The sequence below is a fragment of the Chelonia mydas genome, chromosome 2 (assembly GCF_015237465.2).
Source record: "Chelonia mydas isolate rCheMyd1 chromosome 2, rCheMyd1.pri.v2, whole genome shotgun sequence".
Taxonomy (NCBI): domain Eukaryota; kingdom Metazoa; phylum Chordata; order Testudines; family Cheloniidae; genus Chelonia; species Chelonia mydas.
Window position 1 is genome coordinate 50,962,222 of NC_057850.1, and position 23,785 is coordinate 50,986,006.

The 23,785-nt window shown below is 44.0% G+C and overlaps 1 long non-coding RNA gene across 1 annotated transcript; it reads left to right on the plus strand.

Moving 5' to 3' along the window:
- The first annotated feature begins 2,533 nt into the window (after window positions 1–2,533).
- On the plus strand, window positions 2,534–23,001 carry LOC122464440. Its single transcript, XR_006288459.1, has 4 exons — window positions 2,534–3,732; window positions 15,889–16,077; window positions 16,256–16,326; window positions 21,543–23,001. It is a non-coding gene; the product is annotated as an uncharacterized LOC122464440 (long non-coding RNA).
- The last annotated feature ends 784 nt before the right edge of the window (window positions 23,002–23,785 follow it).

Consider the following 23,785-nt stretch of genomic DNA (forward strand, 5'->3'; position numbering starts at 1 on the left):
TGAAAGTGTCTTTTTTTTCTTTTTTTTAACAAATATTTCCACATTCTTTTTGCATCCTGCTCCTGAAGCCTCTGAAATCCTCATTGTTTGATGGAGTCTTTTGATATTAATTTCAACCAGAAATATTTTGGGCTGGCCATTCAATCTGATTATTTAAAGGGAGACTCTGACACTCTTACTCATGTTGAGTAACACCTTGTGCCACAGGCTGATCTTGTAGAGAGTTGGTATGTGTGTACTTCCATGCATTGCAAGCAGTCCCACTGCAGACACAAATGATAACCTGATTTCACTGAAATTGGTGGTATTGGAATTTGGTTGTTAAACTTTTTAACGTGCAGTTTTTCAGCATTTTTGAAGAGCAACGATTACCAAGTTTGTGCACCATATTCTGATGATGCTATAAAATTCTATTTTCTTTGCTAAAATGTGTACCCAGGGTAACATTGCAAAGCTCTAGTTGCGTCAAAATACATTTTTTTGTTGTTTGTTTTGGGTTTTGTTTTAGTTCTGAAAACTTGTAACTTTCACTGTTCATAGATGCTTAGAATTTGCATAAGGAAAACATTTTAATGGTAGACTTCAAAATATTTTGAAGTGTTATCGTCATACTTGTACTCATAGCATGTAGTCTGGCTTTGAGAAACTCAGCAAAAATCAATAACATGTTAAGTAAGTGTCTGATTTTGCTGCCAATAATTTTGTATTTATTTTACATGTATTTTCACATTTCAGAGTTAGAGTACAAATCATGCAAGGTAGCTAGCCAAGACTCACTTTAGAAGGGAAAGACTGGAGGGGAAGGTTATTTCCAATGTTAAGATAAAGGGATTAATTTTAATATATTCAAAAACAGAAATGAGTTTCCACAGTCCGGTATTTACTATTCCAGCCTTAAAGGTACCTGATGAGGAACTGCTACCTTCCAGCATACAGACCTTATCCTGTACATAAGTAGTCTCGTGAATTCATCTTGGAGACGCAGAACTGCTCACCTGAGCTCTAGGAACCGGCCTGTACAGATATTTGTAGCATTTGATCAGATAGACTCATCAAAATATTTTTGCTAATCAAATGTTTAGTCTATTGTATGTCTATATGTTGCATTTAAAAAAAAAAACAACCCATAACCACCCAGACTGTTTCCATGGCTAATCATGAGGCATTGTTATAACTTAAAAACCATGGACATCATTGTCTTAATACAGTTAGACATGCCCAACTATCTGAATGAAGCTTTTGATCATGGAACACCAGCATTCCACCTCGCAGAGCAGTTTGTGACTTTCCACTTGCAGAATCATAGAAGTGTAGGACTGGAAGGGACCTTGAGAGGTCATCTAGTCCAGTCCCCTGCACGCAAGGCAGGACTAAGTATTATCTAGACCGTTCCTGACAGGTGTTTGGAGGTTTTTAAGAGCAGGTTAGACAGTGACAGAGATTTCACAACCTCCCTAGGCAATTTTGATCCAGTGCTTAACTACGCTGACAGGAAATTTTCACAAATGTCTAATCTAAATTTCCCTTGCTTCAATTAAGCCCATTTCTTCCTGTCCTAGCCTCAGAGGTTAACAAGAACAACTTTTCCTTGTAACAACCCTTTACATACTTGAAAACTGTTAACGTGTCCCCCCATCAGTCTTTTCCAGACTAAACAAACGCAAGAATCAAGCGCTCTGTGTGTGGGGAGAGGATTTTAATTTTGGATGTAATGTATTCTGTTATATGAAAGCCTGTGCGTGTCATCAGAGATTTTAATAAACAGATTTTTCTAGTCTTCCCTATTAGGCACCTTATATAGACTATCACCATGGTGTCTAAATGCAGTGTTAAAGACAACACTGAGCATGCCCTAAATGGCAAAATTCCCAGCCTTCTGGGTTCTCCGTGTGATGCTTTAGGTTTGTTCTTGTTTTGCTCTTTTCTTCCTAGTTCAGAGGTGGGCAAACTATGGCCCACGGGACCCTCCTGCCCAGTCCCTGAGCTCCTGGCCCGGGAGGCTAGCCCCCCTTTCTCCCCCACTGTTCCCCCTTCCCCGCAGCCTCAGCGCGCCATGCTGCCAGTGTAGTGTATTAAACTGCTCCGCGTAGGAATGTGCTCCTGGTAGCAGTTATGGAGAGCAATTTACTACACTACACCGGCGCAACGCTCCGGGTGGCCGGGCAACGCTTTGGGCAACGCGGCTGTAGCGCCGCCAGCCACCAGCGCTCTGTGCTGCGCGGTAAGGGGGCAGGGGGGCTGGATAGAGGGCAGGGGAGTTTGGGGTGGTGGTCAGGGGGCAGGGGTGAGGATGGGGTTGGGGCGGTCAGAAGGCAGGGAATGGGGAAGTGGGGTTTGAATGGGGGCAGGGGTCCCGGGGGGCAGTCATGAAGGAAGGGGGGTTGGATGGGGTAGTGGGGGGCAATCAGGGGCAGGGGTTCCGGGGGCGGTCAGGGAGTGGGGGGGGCAGGTGTCCCGGGGAGGCCATCGGGGGGTGACAAGCAAGGGGGGGGCGGGGGCACAGCCTCCCCTAACCGGCCCTCCATACATTTTCCGAAATCTGATGTGGCCCTCAGACCCAAAGGTTTGCCCACCCCTGTCCTAGTTGCTTCCCCACTCCATGCATCCCGGCTCATTGCAGAGGGGCTAGTGCCCACACAAGACCAGCTGTATGGACGGAAGCTGGTAGGTGTTTTATATGCATGCGCACAATCAAAGCAAATCACAGGCAAGGTGATGTTACAACAGTTGTCAGGGATGGGGGAGGTGAGGCTAGAGGCCTTTTCTCCACTGTGCAGTTTAAATGGGAAACTGTTTTGAACAAGGCTTGTTACCTCAGTGGTAATGCAACTGTGACACACCATTAAATGCATAGAGTCCTATGACAGGGTGAAGCCCTGCTCCCTTTAATATGGAGGAACAGCCTGGATTGATTTTTTTTTTTTCCAAATAGAGGAGATGTCACTTCTTTTGGCGGAAGAGGCAATGTTTTCCCTGATGAGGCCTGTCTGTTTTGTTAAGCACTGGTAATGGCTACGCAGAAAGCCAGACATTTGCTGAAATGCAAGCGATGTGCTAATGAACCCTATGGCCTTGTTTGTATTATGAAAAAATAATTAATTGTAAATTTTTATTGCCGCTGACGGGGAGTGAGTGAAGAAAAACTGCTGGTTATGGTGACACCTTCACCAGCAACGGGGCAGATTATCTGATGTAATTCCCTTGAAATCCATAGTTGCATCAGAGAGGAATAATAAACAATGGGTAGAATGCCTTACGTCTGAAGAGCTCCAAGAACTATTCAGGCAATGAATGAAATGCCACAGCACTTCGCTGATAATTGCATTCGGGTCTGCCGTGCTAAGGGAGGTGAAAAGCAGTAAGAAGCTGCTATTGTTAAATAAACACAGAGCTGCATCTCTTTTGCATGAGAAGCAATTGGCCTGAGGTTGGAGCAGTCATTCTGTATGTCCTTTAAATGGGGGAGAATTGATTTTTCCCCTCACGCTCATTAAGTCAGTGAAAGTTGACTCTACTGGAAAAGATTCCCTTTCTTCTATGTATTGCCCCCCCCACCCCGCTCACAAGCCCTGTCATTTTAATGGTTAACATTCTCTCTTATAACTATTAATGAGGAGGCTACTGCATAAAGCTCTGTTGCAGTGTCATAAATCTGCATAAACTCAGGTGAGCCTCTTGTATATTTCATAGGAACTACGATAATGAATATAGACTGTCAGCGGAACAAAACTGGTAGGTTACCTTTACTTGTATATAAAGTGTCAGACTGAGGGGGTTTTTTTATTGTCTGCACAAGTTATACTTAATAGCCTCAAAAATTCAGTGAAGCTCTAGTTGACAAACTCTTTCTATAATTACTTCTCTATCAGTTATTAGCCAACCAAGCATGTGCACTATTATTAACTCTTAGATTAATTACATGAGCATAACAAAGGGCATCTTCTGTTAAAGGGCTGTTAGAACAGGAATTGGAAAGTATTAGTCTTGGCGAAACTATAGTTTCTGTGCTTTGGTTCACAGCTCTTTGATGCACTGAGTCAGGACTTCCTGATACACTTTGCAGTGGCATAGTGCATTAGAGCTAACATGGACGCTCCTAACCTAGCCAACGCCAAGCAGCTTATCAACCAAACCAGTCAAGACCTATGAATTCACAGATTTTGTTAGTGAAATGGAGAAGAAGGTTCATGATCATTTTACCATGGCTATGGGGCTATCGGCATTCTTTAGTGCACTAAAATATCCGACAATAGAATAATAATCAAATATTCTTCTTCAACAGTGTCCCTATAGGTGCTCCACTGTAGGTGTATCTGCTCCCTAGCACCTCTAATCAGAGATTTTAGGTAGCAGTGTCCGTTCAGCCCACACATGCGCTCTCCCTCCCTTGTGGCCTTCCTCAAAGCTATCTAGTGCTTTGTGCGTGAACCCCCCCTTAATTCCTTCTGGACCATTTTTGGCCTCAAATGGAGCGAGCAGTTGTCTCTTCATTCTCTGCACCATTAGTATAAGCAGTAGTTATTTTGGTTCTTTTGTTCTTCTTAGTTGTTAGTGTTTCCATTTACCAATTTTGGGTTTTTGAAAAAAAAAAAAAAAAAAGAACTTTAGTTCATTTTCCGGCCCTTTTGGCGGGGGAATCCTCCCCCTCTCAGAGGTGTTCAGAAGATATTTTAACTTTTCTCTCATTATTAAAAAAAAAAAAAAAAAAAGGAAGAAAGAATATCTTTTTACTGCATTCCTCACTGCTAGAGGGTGATAGTCATCCCAGGCATAGATGATTCCTGCCTCCCCATACTGGGGTGGCACAATCTAAAGGGGAGGACGTGAGCATCCCATGTGATCACCCAGTGACACCCCCACAGCCCTGCACCCAGTCCGGGGCCACCATGCTCTTCCCACCCCACATTGTCTGGGGTGGGGACTCTGTTCTTCTCCTGTTGTGCCCCCCTATCCCACCCACGACACGTTCAGCCACTCTCCCTGGCAACAGGGTTCAGGTGGGGAGCAGGACGGAGTCTCTTCTCACACAGGAGCGTCCCCAAAGGTGGTACCTCTCTGGACGTGTTACAGCCTGAGTGATTTGCCTTAATCACCTTCTACTGTTTCTGGTTCCTGGCGAAGCAGTGGTAACCCTGTTCCTAGTATTGAATACAATCCGTAGCCCACAGTGATACTGCTACATAACTATAATATGGTCTCCAAAGATATTGCGTGGGATTACAATATCCGTATCACCAGCCTCTTCTGCTTTACGTTAAATGGGATGAGGACGTCTGCATCTGGAAGCAATCTGCCTGCCTGAATGTCTTAGACACCCGTGACTAGCCCACACTGTCTTATTCGGCCTCGCAGGGCTCAGGTTAAAGGGCTTTTTTAATTGCAGAGTAGACGCTCAGGCTGGATTCTAGGACCCTGTGAAGTGGGAGGGTCCTAGAGCTCTATCAAGCCTGAATGTCTACATCACAATTAAACAGCCCTGCAAGACCAAGTCAGCTGTCACAGGCCAGTCTCGAGTGTCTATCTGCAGTGTCAACATACCCTAAATGTACAAAATGAGTACACAGCCCTAGCACCTATCCTGCAGTGCGGTGAGCACTGGATAAAACTCCCAGGAGCCTTTAAGAACCAGACAGGAAATTATCAGTCCAAAACCACAGAGTTGCTTACAGAGATGAGCAAAGGACTGAATTCTTGTACTGGGAAGAGTGAGAAAAACAGAGAGAAATAGCGAGAGCTATTAAATAAGTTCCAAGTCTTTAATAATGTTCTTTGATCTTCCTCTTCCTCTTCTTATTCCACTCCTAATTAGTCTTTGCCTATAACACCTTAGGATGAAGTACATTAAGAGCTCATCCTTCAGTAATGTTAATTCCTTTCCTAAAAGTCCAATGACACGTTGGCTCTGATTAAGTGGAATATTCATATTATTTTACTTGTTTCCCTTAACATGATTAGATTTCTATTAATTGGAAAACTTGCTCTTTCAGTCATATCTTGAAGCAAACTCACAGGTTGGCTGAGAAAGCACCAGCTACAATCTGTACTCTGAGAAAAATGACTTTGATAAAACCATTTAGCATTTATTATCTTCTGGGGTTTTTACAAAAGTGAACTAATTAATCCAACTAAAACAGATAAGGCAAGTGTCATCTCTGTTGCACAACTGAGGAAACTGAGGCAGAGAAGTGAACTGACTTTGCAAAGGGCACAGATGGAGATGGAATTAGAACTCAGAGGTCTATGGCTCCAGGTCTAGGTTCACCAGGCCACAACTCTCCCCAGTCAGACCCTGACTATAGAATTTTGGGATGAAATCCTAGGAGCAGTAGCCACTCTGCAGTCCCTATTGGGAGGAAGTGTGGGTGCCACTGGGGCCAAAAGACTGCATTATGTGTGCGTGTGTGTGTGTGTGTGTGTGTGTGTGTGTATGCTTGATGTAGAAGTTGAGCATGAGTGAAGGAAAAATGGAGAGGAGAGGATCAGAAAGTAAAAAAGAGAACAGACGGAGAGAGGGCAAAGTTCTTTTCTATCTTCCAGACTCTGAAGTTAAATCTATTATTCAAATCTCAGTGGAGTTGTGCGTGTGTGTGTGTGTGTCAGTCATAAATACAGGGAAGCAGCCATGGGTATAATAGGCCCCGGGAGGCTAAGACTCCCCAAATCCATGCCGTGGCCCCACTCATGCTCTGCCCTGAGGTCCTGCTCTCACTCCCCCTCACCCTTTCTTCCCCCAAAGGTGGCGAGGGCTCAGCTTGGGGCTCGGGCCAGCCAGCAGCCTGGGCTGGCCTAGGGGTCAGAGTGGCTGGGGTGGGCTGGCTGATGCTCGAGACAGTTTGACTGGGGTTCCTCCAGCCACAGTGGGGGTGGAAGAGCCGCTCAGGGCTCCAGTGGGAGTGAGGGTAGGGGCAGGGCTGGGTGACTAGCATCCCCAAAGGCGGGGTTCATGCACCACCCATGCTTCAGTATTCAACAGCAACTGTCAAATGTTAACAGAATAGCTTTGCCTACTGTTAAGGATCACAGGAAGAGAAAGAGGGAAATGTTGCCAAAAACTCTCAGCCAGGGAATGGGTATTCTGAACATGTACTGATGTTCACGAAGGTTGTTATTTTACATATTTGGAAACATGAGTAGAAAGAGGATTGTGAGTGTGAGAGGGGATTAATGGGTATGGGACTCTTCACTTGGGATTTTCACAAGTTGTCCCCCACTTTCATTTGTGGGTGTGTGGTTTAATGGTAATGGGATAATTATTGACTTTGCATTCCAGCTGCAAGTCTGGCTTAAACATTAACGAAAGTTTCTTTCAGAATCAGTTTAACCCACAACTGAAAATGGTTGTTCCAGGATTTCTAAAATCAGTTGAAGTTCCACGGTGTTTTCTTTTGTTTTTGCTATTTTCAGTTATCGTATGTCTGTTGGAGAGAGACTAGAGTGCTTACTACAGTGGTTTACAATCATTTTCCTTGTTTTGCCAAGTTTTGCTTCCCTAGGTCATAAACAGCAGGTCACTTTTAGAAATCTGCAATGTAAATAAATTGTGTGTGAAAAGTGCTGGCTCGACAGTCCTGGAAGCAGAAGTTGTCATACAGCGTTGAACAACAGCATAATGGGCATTGGCAGGGCACAGATGTACTCCACACTGTGCCTCAGACCACTCAAGCCGGACACTGATAGTTGACTACTGCACACCCTTGAGTGGCTTATTGCTGTGAAAGTATGGCTCACTGACTAATTTATTGAAATAAATGTTTTTTTGGAGCGGGGGTAGTTATGCAACACATCATGCTGCTATCCAAAATCCTTCCCACTAGAAGGGAGAGATAAAACAGAAGGAAAAAGTTTTCCACTATCCTAGAAGCTGTCAGAGATTTTGGCATTTGGGTTCCGGATGGTAGAGGTTTGTGGCACCTGGAATGGTGAAGTGGAAGTGGGCGGTTTGGGATTGTGAGAAAGCACATTATCTGAATGTTCCTGCCACACTGTAGTGAAATAGTTAGTAGGGGTGACATTCAGATTGCCAGAGTTAGGTTTCAGAGTTAACACCATTGACATGAATGGGCCAGGTGACACACATCTTGGAGCTATGGTTTCAACCTGTCTGCTGACTCAGGCAAACATTTCATGGGTTTAAACTCTGCTTCTTTTCAGGATTGTCTCCACAACAAGGAGGCCTAGCGCCTAGCTTTTATCAAAATTAAAGCTTAAATGCTGGGATGATTTTGTTGGGGTTGGTCTTGCTTTGAGCAGGGGGTTGGACTAGATGACCTCTTGAGGTCCCTTCCAACCCTGATATTCTATGATTCTATGATTCTAAGTGGTAAATATGTGGATTCTGTGATCACTCTCCTGTAGCATGTGTGGTCTTGGTTATAGACAATAGTGTAATGTGTTTCTCCGTGCAGCAACAGGATGAACAGTAGAGCTTTGCTGCTTGTCTCAAGCATATGGATGTAAAATGAAGTACTGTGTGTTGTGCACATACAGACCGATGGGTGATTTTTCCTATTGTGATATTCACAGTCAATCATCATCACCTTCCAGCCATTCTCCTATTTACAGAGACGCTCCCAGAAGGAAACTTAGTTAACAAAGCGCCCTTGTCAGCCTATGTAATTGCTACGGAAATATGAAACAGAAGAGACAGAATCTGCTATACTCTACAGGTTTGTCTTAAAGGTTGGTACTTCAATCACCTTAATAAGAGAAGCAGCAACTACCCTAGGCTACAGTGCGTGACTTATACACTACCCTAGTGTGCTGGGTTCTCATGGGCTTGGCCACACTCTATTAAGATAGCTTCTTCCATTTTCATCAGCTGTATCATAGAATAAACTTACACGCTTTTGTTCTGGGGCTCATGTATAATTCTGATGTCTTCATAACCAGCTCCAGCCCAAGGCTTGTAAACTCTAGTCCATCACCCACACCGCAAGCAATGAAATAAGAATTGTTCAACGGTGAGCTGGACCGGTGAGTCCAGAGTGAGGCAAATTTTAATATTTCATTCCAAGGTCGAACTGTATTATATGGGAAGCTTTATTGAGAGAAATCTCTCATGGATGCGTGTGTGTGTGTGTGTTTATAAACTATATAGATTAGCTATGCAAAAAACACTATAAAGGTTGCAAAGCCAGGCAATCAAAATTTAGGAAATGCCCGTGCAATCTTAATTCGGTCCCTTTGTGAATGCATTTGAAACAGTCTTGAATTATGTAACACTTCTGCCTGGTGTTGTCTGCAGCAACAGGGGCTGAGTTCAGTATCTAAGGGTTCCTCTTAAAATCACAAACCAGAACCATCTCAAGCTGGTGAACTCAGACGATAACAACCCCCTTCCCCCCGCCCCCTGCCACAGAGCCCCAGTGTGCACTCCTTTCCCTCATACACCCCTGCAGAGCTACAGTCCTCCCATTCCGCAACCCTCTCCACAGCCTCAATTGCCCCTGCACAGCCCCATTTTGCAATGTGCTTCCCAGACCTTTCCTGTCCCTGCTCCCTACCAGGTTCAGCTTTTGGATGTCATGTGGATAGTTTTGTAGCTAGGTGTCAGTGGCACTGCTAACTGTGCTGCAGGACGGCTGTATATGGGGAAGGGAACCAATTCTGGTTAAAGAGGCCTGGAGTCAGTATTGGTTTGCTTGGAGAGTATATATTTTATTTATTGTTGCTAATTGTTGGGGACACTGGGGCATGGCCACTAGGTAACTCGAGGGGATGGAAGACCACGAGTGTCGATGAAGCCCCCTCGCACTAGGCCCCACTGTCCTTGGCCCCCCTGCCTGGAGGCACTCGCAGCAGTTATGCTGAGGATCTGCAACAATATGTTGCAAAGTCAGACTGCCTGAAACTAAACAAGGCCAAACAGGGCAGATATGGCAGAACAATGCTGAACAAAGCAGCTTTATGTATGGTTTAACAGATGGTACAGAGAACAAGGGAACTCGCTGGTAACTGGATTGGCTGGCTATATGGATACTTAGGGCAGCTTGCTATTGGATAAGTATGCTGAAGAAAGGATGTATAAAAGCCTGTGTAACTTCCTGCTCTGGGTGCAGGATTTGAGATTCTATTGTCCCTGTACCTTCTTTGCAGCTGCAAATAAACTTTTCTGCTTCTCCACCCCGTTGTGATTATTGGGTGATGCACACCGGGCAACAAACCTTGCTGTTGTTTGCCTCTGGCACTGGGTGCCGGCAACATAATGAAGGTAAAAAGGCATCTGCTTTATATACATGCCAAACCCATAAAAAATCTAGTGTCTCCCATTTTTCCCACAGTGAACCATTTAAATTCTGCACTGCAGGATCATTGGAAACCTGTTCAAATTCAACAGCTGTTTGCATCAGCAGCAGCTTTTGTTGCTCACTCCAATCCCTACCAACTTTGGTGATTTTGAAGGGATTGGCAGGATGGATTTGCAGCAGTGGTGTGCCATCTAGTAGGCAAGGCATGCCCAACCTACTGTGCGTTGTTCAGTCGGAAGCCCGTGGGTAGCATCTGGCCTCTCCCCCGGACCCCCATGGAGGATGCCATTTTGTGCACAGCGTGACCCACACATACAGCATGGAGGACACCTTACAAATGGTGTCCTCTGCAATAGCGTGGCCTCGCATGCACCCTCCATGCATGGTCACGCCACATGGAAGATGCCATTTTGGACCATCTACGGCATGCAACAAATGTCACAGCACACCACTGATTTGCAGGCAGGACTCCTGATGGCTGGATGCATTGATGGACTTTGGCAGATTTGAAAGAATCTGTGGGTATGGCATTGGCAGTGGAGGCAGCTACAAGAAAGGCACCAGAAGCTGCTATAAAAGGTGGTATGGCTAGGGCCTGCTGGAAGTGGGACTACTGATGTGCTCCCTGAGTGGAGGGTACCACTCCTTTGATCCAAGGTTCTCAACCTGTGGACTCCAGATCGCAGCAGATGGTGGTCCCAAGAGAGCTGGTTAATCACATGCTTCTTTATTAAGGATATCTAAAAATACATAAAAATCTATCTTTAGGGAGTATAGGGAACTGCTGTCATTTCCACCGGGATAGTGAATGGGAGGGAAGGTAGTCCTTAAAATTGAGAAGTGAGATGGCCCATGAGACCATCTCTGTATTAAGATGTGGTCCACACTCTGAAAAGCCTGAAACACTCTCAGTGATCTAATGGGAGGCTTTCAATAAGCCGCAAACTGCAGGCTTAGCTGCAGGAAGAGGACACATCTCAGAAAGCGCGGAAGCTAAGCTTAGCTTTATGGACCTGACCAGCAAAAGGCTGAGTCTACCCTTACCCCAGATGTATAGAGGGAAAACTTAAATTAGCTTTTCGTTTCCATTGTTGACTGAAGTTCACGTAAGAGAGCTTGATCTATGTTATATTAGGTTACAATCTCCACAAATAGAAGCAGACACTGGGACAGACAGCCCTAGTCATTATTTGTTTAACAAAGAGAAACTTGAGACATGGCATACAATGCTTTTTGATCGCAAAGTAGCTTTTTTGAGCAAATACCAGGAAATGCATTATGGCACTGAGGGCCTAAGAATAGGCTGGCGTTGTGGCAAAGAACTGGAAACATCTTTGCAAGTGGCCCAGAGGGAGCCGGACTCTGATCTCACACTGGTGTAAGAAAGGACTAACCAAACTGATGTCAGTGGAGTTACACCAGAAGAGATCAGGTGCAAATGGGACCAGAATTAGGTCCCAGACGTGTTAGTCTAAGATCTACCGTGATTCTCAAAGTTAGAACTAATAATTGCACTGTGGTTTGTTTAGCTGTGCAGAAAGGGAGTGGGCACTACTCAGAAAATAGCTGTAACATCTACTGAGTACTGATCAATATCACTTCCTTGATAAAAGTATCCCAAGTGCCATAAAGTACTAGATAAGGAGTATAATTCCACATTCTTTGTAGCCCATTGTATGTAATCTCTGGTTTAAATCTGCTGTAATGAATGAAATGGAATGCTAAACGGTATTATACTGTTCAGCCACTAGGTGGCACTGTGTGTGACAGACTATTTAAACTAACCTCAGCCATACCTGGCAGAACATGAAAGGATTTTAAGATGAACACAGCTGGTGTATATCTGGCTTAGGAGCAAATTCTAAAGTCACTCCATTTCTGGAACAGGAGCATGACAATGAACTGCTCCCAGTTTCAGTTGTTGTTGCAGAATTGTTTAATTAGGCCTGTTGTCCCTAAGAATGCTGCTAATTGTGCAAGGATCAGAACCAGGCCAGTGTGCTGAATATTTGCTAGCTTCCCCTTCTTATGCTGCATTTCCCACATTTTATTCTCTAACAGTTTTCTAAGTCCTGCACACTGAAGAATGTATGTTACTGTATTTATGTGGCAAATCCATCCGTCTTTCAGATGAAATGTAAAGAAGGCCCTGACTGCTGGCAGTGACCGCGTTCCCTGTCACTGGAGTCTGTGAGATGGGTCAGGGCGGCAAGTTTGTATAATTTTTGGTGGTGCCCAGAATGGGTCCAAGTCCCCCCCGCCCCACCACCACCTGCCTAAGGATCTGGGAGGGAGTTTGGGCGCAGGAGGGGTGCAGGCTCTGGGCTGGGGTTGGGGGTGCAGGTTCTGGGGGGGGTTGGGGTGTGGGATGGGGTTTGGGGTGCGGGCTCTGGGCTGGTGGAGGACAGGGTGAGACGTGTGGGCTCTGGGAGGGAGTCTGGGTGTGGGGTGCGGGCTGGGGTAGGGGGTTGGGGGCAGGAGGAGGTGTGGGGACAGGCTCTGGGAGGGAGTTTGGGTGCAAGCTGGGGCATGGGGTTGGGGAGTGGGAGAGGGTGAGGGATGAGGCACTTCGGGCGGCTTCTGAAAGCGACCTGCACACCCCTCTGGCAGCGTCATCTAGGCAGCGGCCCACACGCTGCTGCACACAGGCTCCGCTCCTGCAGCTCCCATTGGCTGCAGTTCCTGGCCAATGGGAGCTGCAGAGTCAGGACTCAGGACAGAGGCAGCATGTGGAGACACACCCTCCCTCCCCCGGGGCTACAGGGACATGCCGGCCACTTCCGGGAGTGGCGCAGAGCAAGGGCAGGCAGGAAGCCGCCTTAACCCCACTGCACTGCAGGTGGTGGCAGCCAGGGGCCCCCCAGGCCCTTTTAAATCACCTGGGGGTGGCAGACAGGGCCGGGAGGCACGTGGGGGCAGCAGGCGGGGCCGGTGGAGAGACCCAGCCCTGGACATTGGTGGAGCCAGGCCCTGAATATTCCTGGAGCACAGGCCGCACAGGCCCATATAACTTGCCACCCCGAGGAAGGGTTTGATACTAGCAGGAATTGTAGACCAGCTCAACATCAAGACATGCGAGAAGAGGAGCTGTCACTTAGTTCCAATTGCCATGTAGCTGACTGTGCACCTCTGTTCATATTGATTCACTGCAGTTAGGTGTGCTAGCTCCAGTTTCTTGGCAAAATTCCCATTGAGTCAATGGTACTGTCTCCCTAAATTCACACTGTTTAAATCTGATCTGATACCTTTCACTTTCTGGCCCTCCGTTTTGGAAGTGCTACACACTGCACTAAGCTTTTAGACAGGAGCGAGGTTGAATAGGCACATAATTATTATTATTTATTTGTATGACCTAAGGGCCTGAGTCATTGGGCAGGATGCTGCACAAACACAGAAGGAAAAGATGCCCTTTTGCTTTCCAGTAGTGACCCTCGCAAGGCCTAGCAATGATCAGCAGGAGGGAGCCACATGAAGCACTCCTCGGATGGACTGGCTAGGGGCCTGTAAAGAAAGGGAAGATTTGGATTCCTTCCCCTCCCTCCCCCGCAAAAACCCCAAAACTTTTAATTAGTGTGAAAAACACTTTCAACTTGCTAGTTATAATAACCAACTAGTATACAGTGATATCAAAAGAATGTAATGTCTTGAGGTCCCTAAGCTTGGTGTAACTATAAAGTGCAGTAGAAGTGACTGATTTTTTACCTCCATGCTGTGCTCACAATAAGAGCACTGCAGCATTTGTCTGCCAGGTCGTGCATTATTGGAAAGGTGTCTCTGACCTGTGCAGATAACAGCTAATTATTTTTGCTCCACAGTGAGACAGTCAACCTCAATCCTCCATTCAGAAGGTCTTTGGAACCCTAATCATTTTCTTTAGCAATGCACCCTGTTAAGAAAGAAGGTATCAAGGTTTTCCTACAATAGTCTTCAAATCTCCCCCTTGATAACTGTTACAATTCCAAGCCACTGGAGATATTCTGGTGTTTAATTTACAGCCTGTTGTCCTCTGTTTATAGAGCATGGATTACACAGTCATTGCTCAATAAATAATGATACCCCTACACTAAGCTACTTGCTATTAATTAGTTCAGGCACAAAAATAACTTTAGTATTCTATTCCTCATTATTTACTGTTCCTCCTAATTGCTTCTGGGCAAACTGGAAAATCTTGCTATATCGTGGGGATTTTTGTATCAATGAAAATATCAGGGGGGCTCATTAATGACCGTTCTGGGACTGCAGAATCACACGGGCAAATCTTGAAGTCCTTAATTCTTAATCAAGCAAAAATTCTCTTGGTGTCATAGGAAACTTTTTGCCTGAGCATAACTGGCTTGGTCCTCTAGCACAGGCCCCGTCAATGCACATTTATTCCTCATGGAATCGTTTCTAGGTCAATTAAGCTTTGGGGAAATGGAGGGACAAATAATAATCTGTCTTCCCCTCCCCAAAATGCCAAACCAGCCCAGTGTACCATAGTATCATCAAAGTCGATAGAATCTACATATGACTGGAGGATTGAGTCTAAAGATTTTTTTTTTTTTAGACCCACCGAAAAAATGTGCAGTTGGCTATGAGTGTGGGATCTCTTATCTGCAGTATGGACTGGGGGTGGGAGTTGGGCTCAGAATTTGTGAAGTGGTGGCCCCAATGTGCTTGGTGCTGTACAAAGTCATGAAATGAAATGGCTCTTGACCCTGATGGCTTCCAATATAATTCAAGACAAACAGCCAGCCCGCCTGGGCAGCAAACAGGAGGGGGGAATGAGGATAACAGTGAAATAAAAGAATGACCCACCTCCTTGATCAATATAGGTGGGCAGTAGCACCCTCTGCTGTAAGTAGCATTTTTAATATATACATATCCGTGTGTGTGTACACACGTGCCGGGGGGAATGGAGAGAGATACATATATCTGCATTTGAATAATTTAGTATAAAATCAAGTGGTGGTGTGTAAATCCTATACAACAGCCTTGAAAAATCCCCTCGCTAAGGGCCAGTATTTTTTTAAGTGAGCAAGTAGAATAAATGTTGAGGGCTCAGCTATTGTGCCTGGCAAGCTCCACCCCATCTACCACCTCTGCTAATTTGGAATGCAGGCCTGAGCCACCAGCAGCACCCCTCCACCTCCCTCCTTTATCCCCTGCCCCAGTGTTGGCAGCTCTCATGTTTGATGTGCATTTTGTGAAGGCCCAGCTCCTGGAGTAGGTGATATGTGGTAATACCAAACCCTGAATTAGATTATATGAGAATCTAAGCACGTATTTTTATTTTTATTTTTTTTTTATAGAAAATGTTTCTAGCCCTCAGGGTTGTGGAGAAAAGCTTGAAAACGGGAACCCTAAAGGCTCCAAAAACAGAAGAGAAATGAGAAGCCAGATCTATTTTTTAAAATCATGATTTTACAGGGGCCTGACTCCAAATTTCTGAATGCTTGGGGTCGTCAACGCTGCAGCCAGCAAACTGGGAAACCCACCCTCCTTGCCTCATTCAGCTCCCTGTCTTTGTGCTGCTCCTTCCTTCCCCTGGCTAACCTTTCCATGTTCCCGAACTCGTGGCTGCCCTTTCCCTCATCTGGGAGTCAGTGTTGTCTCCTTCCAGGCCATGCAATAGGCATCTCTTCTGCCTCCTGGTCCCCAGGCTGTGTCTGTCTCTGAAGCAAGGGTCGAAAGGAGCAGCAGCATCCACCACAGAAAACAGAGTTTGGGTGGGCAGGGAAGGCTCGGAAGAGGAGCTGAGCAAGCAGCCACAAAGAAGCAAGGAATGGATTGGGGGCAGGCAAGGGGAGAGGAGGAGGAAACCAAGGCACAGGCCCTCGTTAACTTCAAGGTAAGTCATTTCAGCAGGCTATGGGCGTTTGTAAGTTTCCATAGGAATTTGCTGGGCTGCAATACATAGTAGTGCTCAGGGAATAAGTTAGACCTGCTGCTTTATTTGTCTTAGCTGGCCCACTCTGGTCTTCTTGCAAAATTTTCTAATCTCCCTTTTCTTTGCTTTTGCAATGCAGATATTGGTGCATAATCTAGTAGCTCACAGCATACACAGCTACTGGATTTGGATATTACATGAGGTGCAATGGTGAGTCAGCCATGAATAGAAGAACATCTTAAGAAAAAGAAACCTGCCAGTTGTAATCCTTTGAGTGCCTGCCAAACTTCTGCCAGCTGACAATCTACAGGAAATATGTTTGTGAGAAAGAGGTCTGAGTTCTGTGCTTTGGAGAGCAAATTAGGACTCTAACTATGAGTCTGTTTGTTTGTTTTGAAAGGCTTACTTAGAGGAAACCTGCTAAAATGTCATCGGTAAAGGATACGCTTCCAGCCTGAGTGCCAGCAAAGTGTAACAGCTCAGCAAAGCCATGAATTAACAATAGCTTCACTGATGAGAAAGTAGCATGGAAATCAATATAATATTTCAGCTTCACTTGCGTTAGGTAGGAAAAGGGGAATTAACATCTATGTTTGATGGATCTGGAATTGCACTAAAGTCTCTGAATTCTTCTGCTTTTTTAGTTTCTCTTGGGGATGGAGGAGAGAAGGATTTACTGTCTGTGTCCAACTTCAGGAGCTAAACTTTGCTTTCCTGATAAATGGACTTTTCTAGCTTCCTAGGGCAGCTGAAATAGAAGTCTGCTATTATTGTCGTAACTGGCAGCAGCACAATGGTCAGGGCTTCATTTGTTTTTTTTTTGTAATTCTAGCCTCATTTTTAAAGGGTTTATAACTAGTCTTTTCGCAAGATAAAATAGCACGCCTAGTCATCTCTCTCTTTAAAAAGACAAACCAGAAAAGTAGGGCTGTAGATTAATTGCAATTAACTCTCACGATTAACTCAAAAAAATTAATCGCACTGTTAAACAATAGAATATCAACTGAAATTCATTAAATATTTTTGGATGTTCTTGTACATTTTCAAATATATTGTTTTCAATTACAACACAATACAGTACAAAGTGTACACTGCTCACTTTATATTACTTTTATTACAAATATTTGCATTGTAAAAATGATAAAAGAAGCAGTATTTTTCAATTCACCTTATACAAGTACTGTAGTGCAATCTCTATCGTGAAAGTGCAACTTACAAATGTAGATTTTTTTTGTTACATAACTGCACTCAAAAACAGAACAATATAAAACTTTAGCGCCTACAAGTCCACTCAGTCCTACTTCTCGCTCAGCCAATGGCTTAGAGAAACAAGTTTGTTTACATTTACAGGATATCATGCTGCTCACTTCTTATTTACAATGTCACCAGAAAGTGAGAACAGGCATTCACATGGGACTTTTGTAGCCAGTATTGCAAGGTGTTTACATGCCAGATATGCTAAACATTTGTATGCCCCTTCATGCTTTGGCCGCCATTCCAAAGTACATGGTTCCATGCTGATGACACTCGTTAAAAAAAGAAGAATACATTAATTAAATTTGTAACTGAACTCGTTGGGGGAGAGTTGTACGTCTCTGGCTCTATTTTACCCATATTCTGCCTTATAGTTAATGTTATAGTATTCTCAGATGATGACTCAGCACGTTGTTCACTTTAAGAACACTTTCGCTGCAGATTTGACCAAACACAAAGAAGGTACAAATGTGAGATTTCTAAAGATAGCTACCGTACTCCACCCGCGGTTTAAGAATCTGAAGTGCCCTCCAATCTGAGAGGGATGAGGTATGGCGCGTGCTTTCAGAAGTCTTAAAAGAGCAACATTCCGATGCGGAAACTACAGAACCGGAACCACCAAAACAGCAAATCAGCTTTTGCTGGTGGCATCTGACTCAGATAATGAAAATGAACATGCATTGGTCTGCACTGCTTTGGATTGTTATCGAGCAGATCCTGACATCCACATGGGCGCACATCCTTTGGAATGGTGGCTGAAGCATGAAGGGGACATATGAATCTTTAGTGCATCTGGCACATAAATATCTTGCAACAGTGCCATGCGAACACCTGTTCTGACTTGCAGGTAACATTGTGAACAAGAAGCGGGCAGCATTATCTCCTGCAAATGTAAACAAACTTGTTTGTCTTTGCAACTGGCTGAATGAGAAGCAGGACTGAGTGGACTTGCAGGCTCTAAAATTTTACATTGTTTTATTTTTGAATGCAGTGTTTTTTGTACATAATTCTACATTTGTAAGTTCAACTTTCATGATCGAGAGATTGCACTACAGTACTTATTAGGTGAATTGAAAAATACTATTGTTTTTTACAGTGCAAATATTTGTAATAAAAAATAAATATAAAGTGAGCACTATACACTTTTTATTCTGTTATAATTGAAATCAATATATTTGAAAATGTAGAAAACATCCAAAAATATTTTTAAAATGTTATTCTATTATTGTTTAACAGTGCAATTAATCGTGATTAATTTCTCTTCTCTTCTGCAGACTAAATAACCCCAGTTCCCCCAGTCTCTCCTCGTAAGTCATGTGCCCCAGCCCCCTAATCATTTCCATTGCCATCTGCTGGACTCTCTCTAATTTGTCCACATCCCTTCTGTAGTGGGGGGACCAAAACTGGACGCAATATTCCAGGTGTGGCCTCACCAGTGCCAAGCAGAGGGGAATAATCACTTCCCTCGATCTGCTGGCAATGCTCCTACTAATACAGCCCAATATGCCATTAGCCTTCTGACTGCTGACTCATATCCAGCTTCTCGTCCACTGTAATCCCCAGGTCCTTTTCTGCAGAACTGCTGCTTAGCCAGTTGGTCCCCAGCCTGTAGCAGTGCATGGGATTCTTCCTTCCTAAGTGCAGGACTCTGCATTTGTCCTTGTTAAACCTCATCAGATTTCTTTTGGCCCAATCCTCTAATTTGTCTAGCTTGACAGCCCTACAGAAAAGGTTTAAATTAGCCACTTCCCCCTAGTGCTTTATTATGTAAGTAAGCTTCTGAAAATATGCTGAGAACAATGGGACAAGCCCATAAAGTTGTGTGTTTAGATTCAGCTGTGCAATTCTCATTAGAACTAATGGGAGTTTCCTGACTAAATCCCTGTACTTGGCTCTAGCATTTTAACTTCATGTACTAGTTTATCTCCAGTTTCTGTGTCTTCATTAAAATAGTTATTTCCACTGAAATGGGTTAGTAAAATAAGACTCAGGTCCTGCAACAGGACCACACAGACAGATGCCTCTACCCATATGGACAGCCATCTACAGGATCCTGGAGGGGTGGGGTGGGTAGTGCCCTGTTCTGACTGGAGGAAGGGAAGTTCATGTGTGGAGAAGTCCTCCACACATGGATCTAAGTGAAACTCAGGGAACCAGCTATCCCTATGCTAGACAACATTACTGGGCAGTGCTATTCATCATGCTGCCTTGATCATGCCACCGCAAATCAAATCTTCTCATCGTATCCTGATCCATTTTTACTTTCATTCCCCAACATTTAACAAAATATAAACTGATGTATCTGACATACACCTGAATCTCTATCCCCACCACTTCACAGGAAGGTGGTTTCTAGTTAACAATCCTAGGGCATGTTGCACAACTCTCCATTAGTGGAGGTGAAGAAGAATTCTACATGCAGATGAAGCTATTTAGAGGTATTTCTACTGTGCTCTTCACCATAATATCTGAGTGCCCGAAGACAAACGATAGTAGCAAATACTGTGCACTAGTGATTGATCTCCAAGTGCATATGGAATTCTTTAAGCTGATATTTCTAGAGCTGCCATGTCATTTTATCTCCTGTACCTGTGTTCTATCTTGGGAGGAATAAGCAGTGTTTCACTATTATAGAATCTTCAATATTATAAGTATTTTGTTATCAATGAAATTTGTAGGAACCAAGGATTTTATGAATCAGTAAATCCAAGGTAAACCCCTTATGCGAACAATTCAGTCTGGAACAAAAATAGTCCCAGGAACAACAACAGTATCTGATATTATTTTAATTTGTACACACGCTTCTTCTCAAAAGCTTCTAATGTTTTGATTGCTCCATAACATATGTAGGAAGAAGCCAGAAAATAATCCAGATCTCCAATACTTATCAGCAATGTCTGTTTTTAAATGGATATTTATTGTGACTATTACTTTAGCTGAATATGAATGTTTATAAGATTCACAGGTTACATGCTGAAGTCCTATGTTTACTGCACCTTCATACTTGTTGGAGGTTTCTTATCCCAAGAGTGCCAGCATTCTGGAAACAGAGGGGAGTCAAGAGTTCACCCGCTCCCTCCCCCAAAAATCCATAGTCTCAAAACTATGACACATGAATATCCAAAATGGAAATCTGAGGTATAGTTCTAAGGGCAAGATCAAGCCTGTAGCACTGCTGAAATCAATGGAGGTTTTTGTCATTGACTTCAACGGAAGCAGGATCTGGTCTTTAGTGACTATTTTCTTAGACACTTACATTAGAATTTCTCTCTCTCTCTCTCCTTTTTTTTTTTTTTTTTTTTTAAAGAAATGCTCATCATTGCTTCAATATCTCCACAATTGTGAATGGTTCTGGTGTGTCACTGAGAACTGGTATCTTACTGCTGCTTCCCAGCAGGAAATCCAGCATGAAATCCAGTAGGGTTCTATGTAGGCTAACATTACCTCTCTGGGTGATGACCTGTGAAGGATTCATGAACCTTTAAGACTGCATAGTCATCCTTTATTCCCAGTTTAGGATTTATACCCTACCCATCTAATCTCTTCTATCTCTCTCTCTCCTTTTTCCTTCTATTTATTTACTCTCTTTCCCCTTGTCAAGAATGAGGGAAAGCATAAGGGGAATGGTGACTCTTCCTTCAAATCTCTCCTCAAGCCCTATTTCTGTTCGGGTGCCTACTGGAAATTGCCACTTGATAATAGCTTGGCGCAGGACCAGTGTAATAGCAATCCCATCTCCTGATATTTTATTTTAAATATAACTGATGTGGAACCATGGAGTTGTGCACACATAGGCGCCGACTCTATGGGTGCTCTGGGGCTGGAGCAACCATGAGGAAAAAATGGTGCGTGCTCAGCACCCACCGGCAGCCCCCCTATCGGGCCTCACCGATCAGCGCTTCCCCCTCCCTCCCTGCGCCTCCTGCTGGCCGCAATCAGCTGTTTCGCAGCATGCAGAAGGCTGGGAGGGAGGAAGGAACAAGGACGCAGCATGCTCGGGGGAGGGGGCATAACTGAGCAGGAAGAGGAGGGGTGGGGGTGGGGCCTTGAGGGGTGGAGTGGGGGTGGCCTGGGGCAGGGCTGGGGGTCGAGCACCCCCCCCCCCCGACACTTTGGAAAGCCAGCCCCTGTGTGCACATCCTCTAATCTGTGTAACTGCATATCTTTATTAGCTGAGGTACTATCTTTTGAGCTCCTCAAAGCCAAGACCTGAAGAAAAGCTTTGTGGCACTTGAAAGGTTTCCTCTTTCACCAACAGAAGCTGATCCAAGAAGAGATTTCACCCACCTCATCTCTCTCATATCCTGGGACCAAGATGGCTACAACAGCACTGCAAATATCTGTATTACTGTTGCCTTTGTCCTTCCTCCCCTATTGCCTCCTATTTTTTGTTACATTTGTTTGCTGCATCTTGTCTTAAACTAGCCTGCAAGGCAAGGACTGTGTCGTTTGCTGTTTGTACAGCACCTAGCACAATGGGGCCTGACTCTTGATGGTCACCTCTGGGTGCTCTGGCAATACAAATAACAAAGATATGAATATTTTTGTCACTACCATCTGCAGATATGGCTATGAATACACAAAAGCAGTATACCTATTGAGTGTGTACTTTATGATGGATCTCTAATCATTATGGATTACAATTTATGCACCTTTCTAATGATTACTTTATAAGGAATAAGTTCCCATCTAGCTCTGGTTTCTGTCAACCTAGATGAGTAAATTAGGATAAATTACACCATGAGCAGAAGTGGACAACTGCCTAATTTTTATGTGGTGGAGAAATCCAAAAGCAGCTTCATGAAAATGAGTTTCTGACTTCAGACAGATGATTTAAAGAGAAATGAACTCAGTTTTAACAGTGATTGTAAATACCTGTGCCAAATATACACCTAAACATACAAATGCAATCTGCGTGTTACCTGCTCAAGGGTAATCAGAGAAGGAGTTAATGTTGAAACTTATGAAAACAAAAGAATCTAGTAAACAAATCTGTTGCTACCTAGGGCTTCACAGTTGTTGCTCTTCTGAATACCCAGCCAGATGAGGCACGTGGTGACCATAAGGAATCCCTCTGCTCCAAAACGTCTGGCCCCTTCCACTTAAATTGAAGGAGAATCTCTGCCAACAAAGGGCTAAGGGCATACAACTGTAGTTGTTTCCATCCTGTAGAGGGCGATAGCATACAAACAAACCAACCAAAGAGAACTAATAAGACGGTTAAATGCTGGAGTTCAATGCACAGTTGACTCTGTTTACAAATCTTGGAAAATAACATGGGGGAAGGAGATGCTCTGAATGAACACTATTAAACAAAATGGGAAATAAAATGGCAAAGGATGGCAAAACTGCTGAAATATCAATTTGCAGGGGAGAATACACAAAAAAAAAAAAGACTTGTGCATCCATTGTCCCAAATATCTTTGAGACCAGCGAAGCAGAGCTATTTAGTGAGTTGGCATTGCTCAAAATCAACTAATCTCCCTGAGCAGACTTAGATTCAAAGCAGACCAGAGAGCAGCAGCTCTTTGTTAATCATAATAAAGAATGTGCTGTATTCAAATGAAGTTTCAGCAAAAGTGGATACATGCCAATGCAGTACCAATGTTGCAAAAGGGAATAAAGGCAAGCTCGTAAATTATACACCCTTCATCTCAATGTCTGCAATTTGCAAAATAATGGATACAGTAGTGGAGTAAGTTTTCAAAATGCATGTGCAAATGACATATCGTTCTCTGTAACCTAGTAGGAAATAACTAATAGGGATAGATAGTTTTTGTTAATGATCTACTTTTTGACAAAACTATGATACATTAATAAATTATATTTAAATATTTGGAATAATAATTCATGGAACAAAAAAGATTGACTAAAATCTACCTTAAAAAGAAAGTAAGCTTACAGTTTGTAAGAGGAGTTTGATGCTTCTATGCAAAAATATTAATCTAGGTTCCAAGTCCCATAAGACACGGGTTTGCAGGCTACTTAGTTTTCTGAACTGCACACAATTAGGACAGCTGGGACCACAGAGACAGAAGAAAGTAAAACTATTTGTACCATTTTCTAAGAGCCAGATTCTGCCATATTTACTTGCGTTGAGCAGTGGCCTACCCCGTAGGAAGGGGTACAAAAACCCCAAGGGCTTGGATGAGGGGCATGGAGTGAGGGCAGGGAAGAAGGAGTGTGTGTGTGTGTATAGGATACTGTCAGACATGGAAGGGGGATTCAGGGCAGAAGAAGATAAAACAGAAATCTCTTGCACAGCTTTTCAGAGGATGGAATGGTGTGCAGACCACTGGAGAGCATAAAGAGTTTGCAGTAAGCTAAGCTGGCATGGGTAGAAACAACAGAGTCGGGGGAGTGGAGGAAGTAGGGGAGATTTCCCAGGAGACTAGGAAGGGATGGATGGAGACTA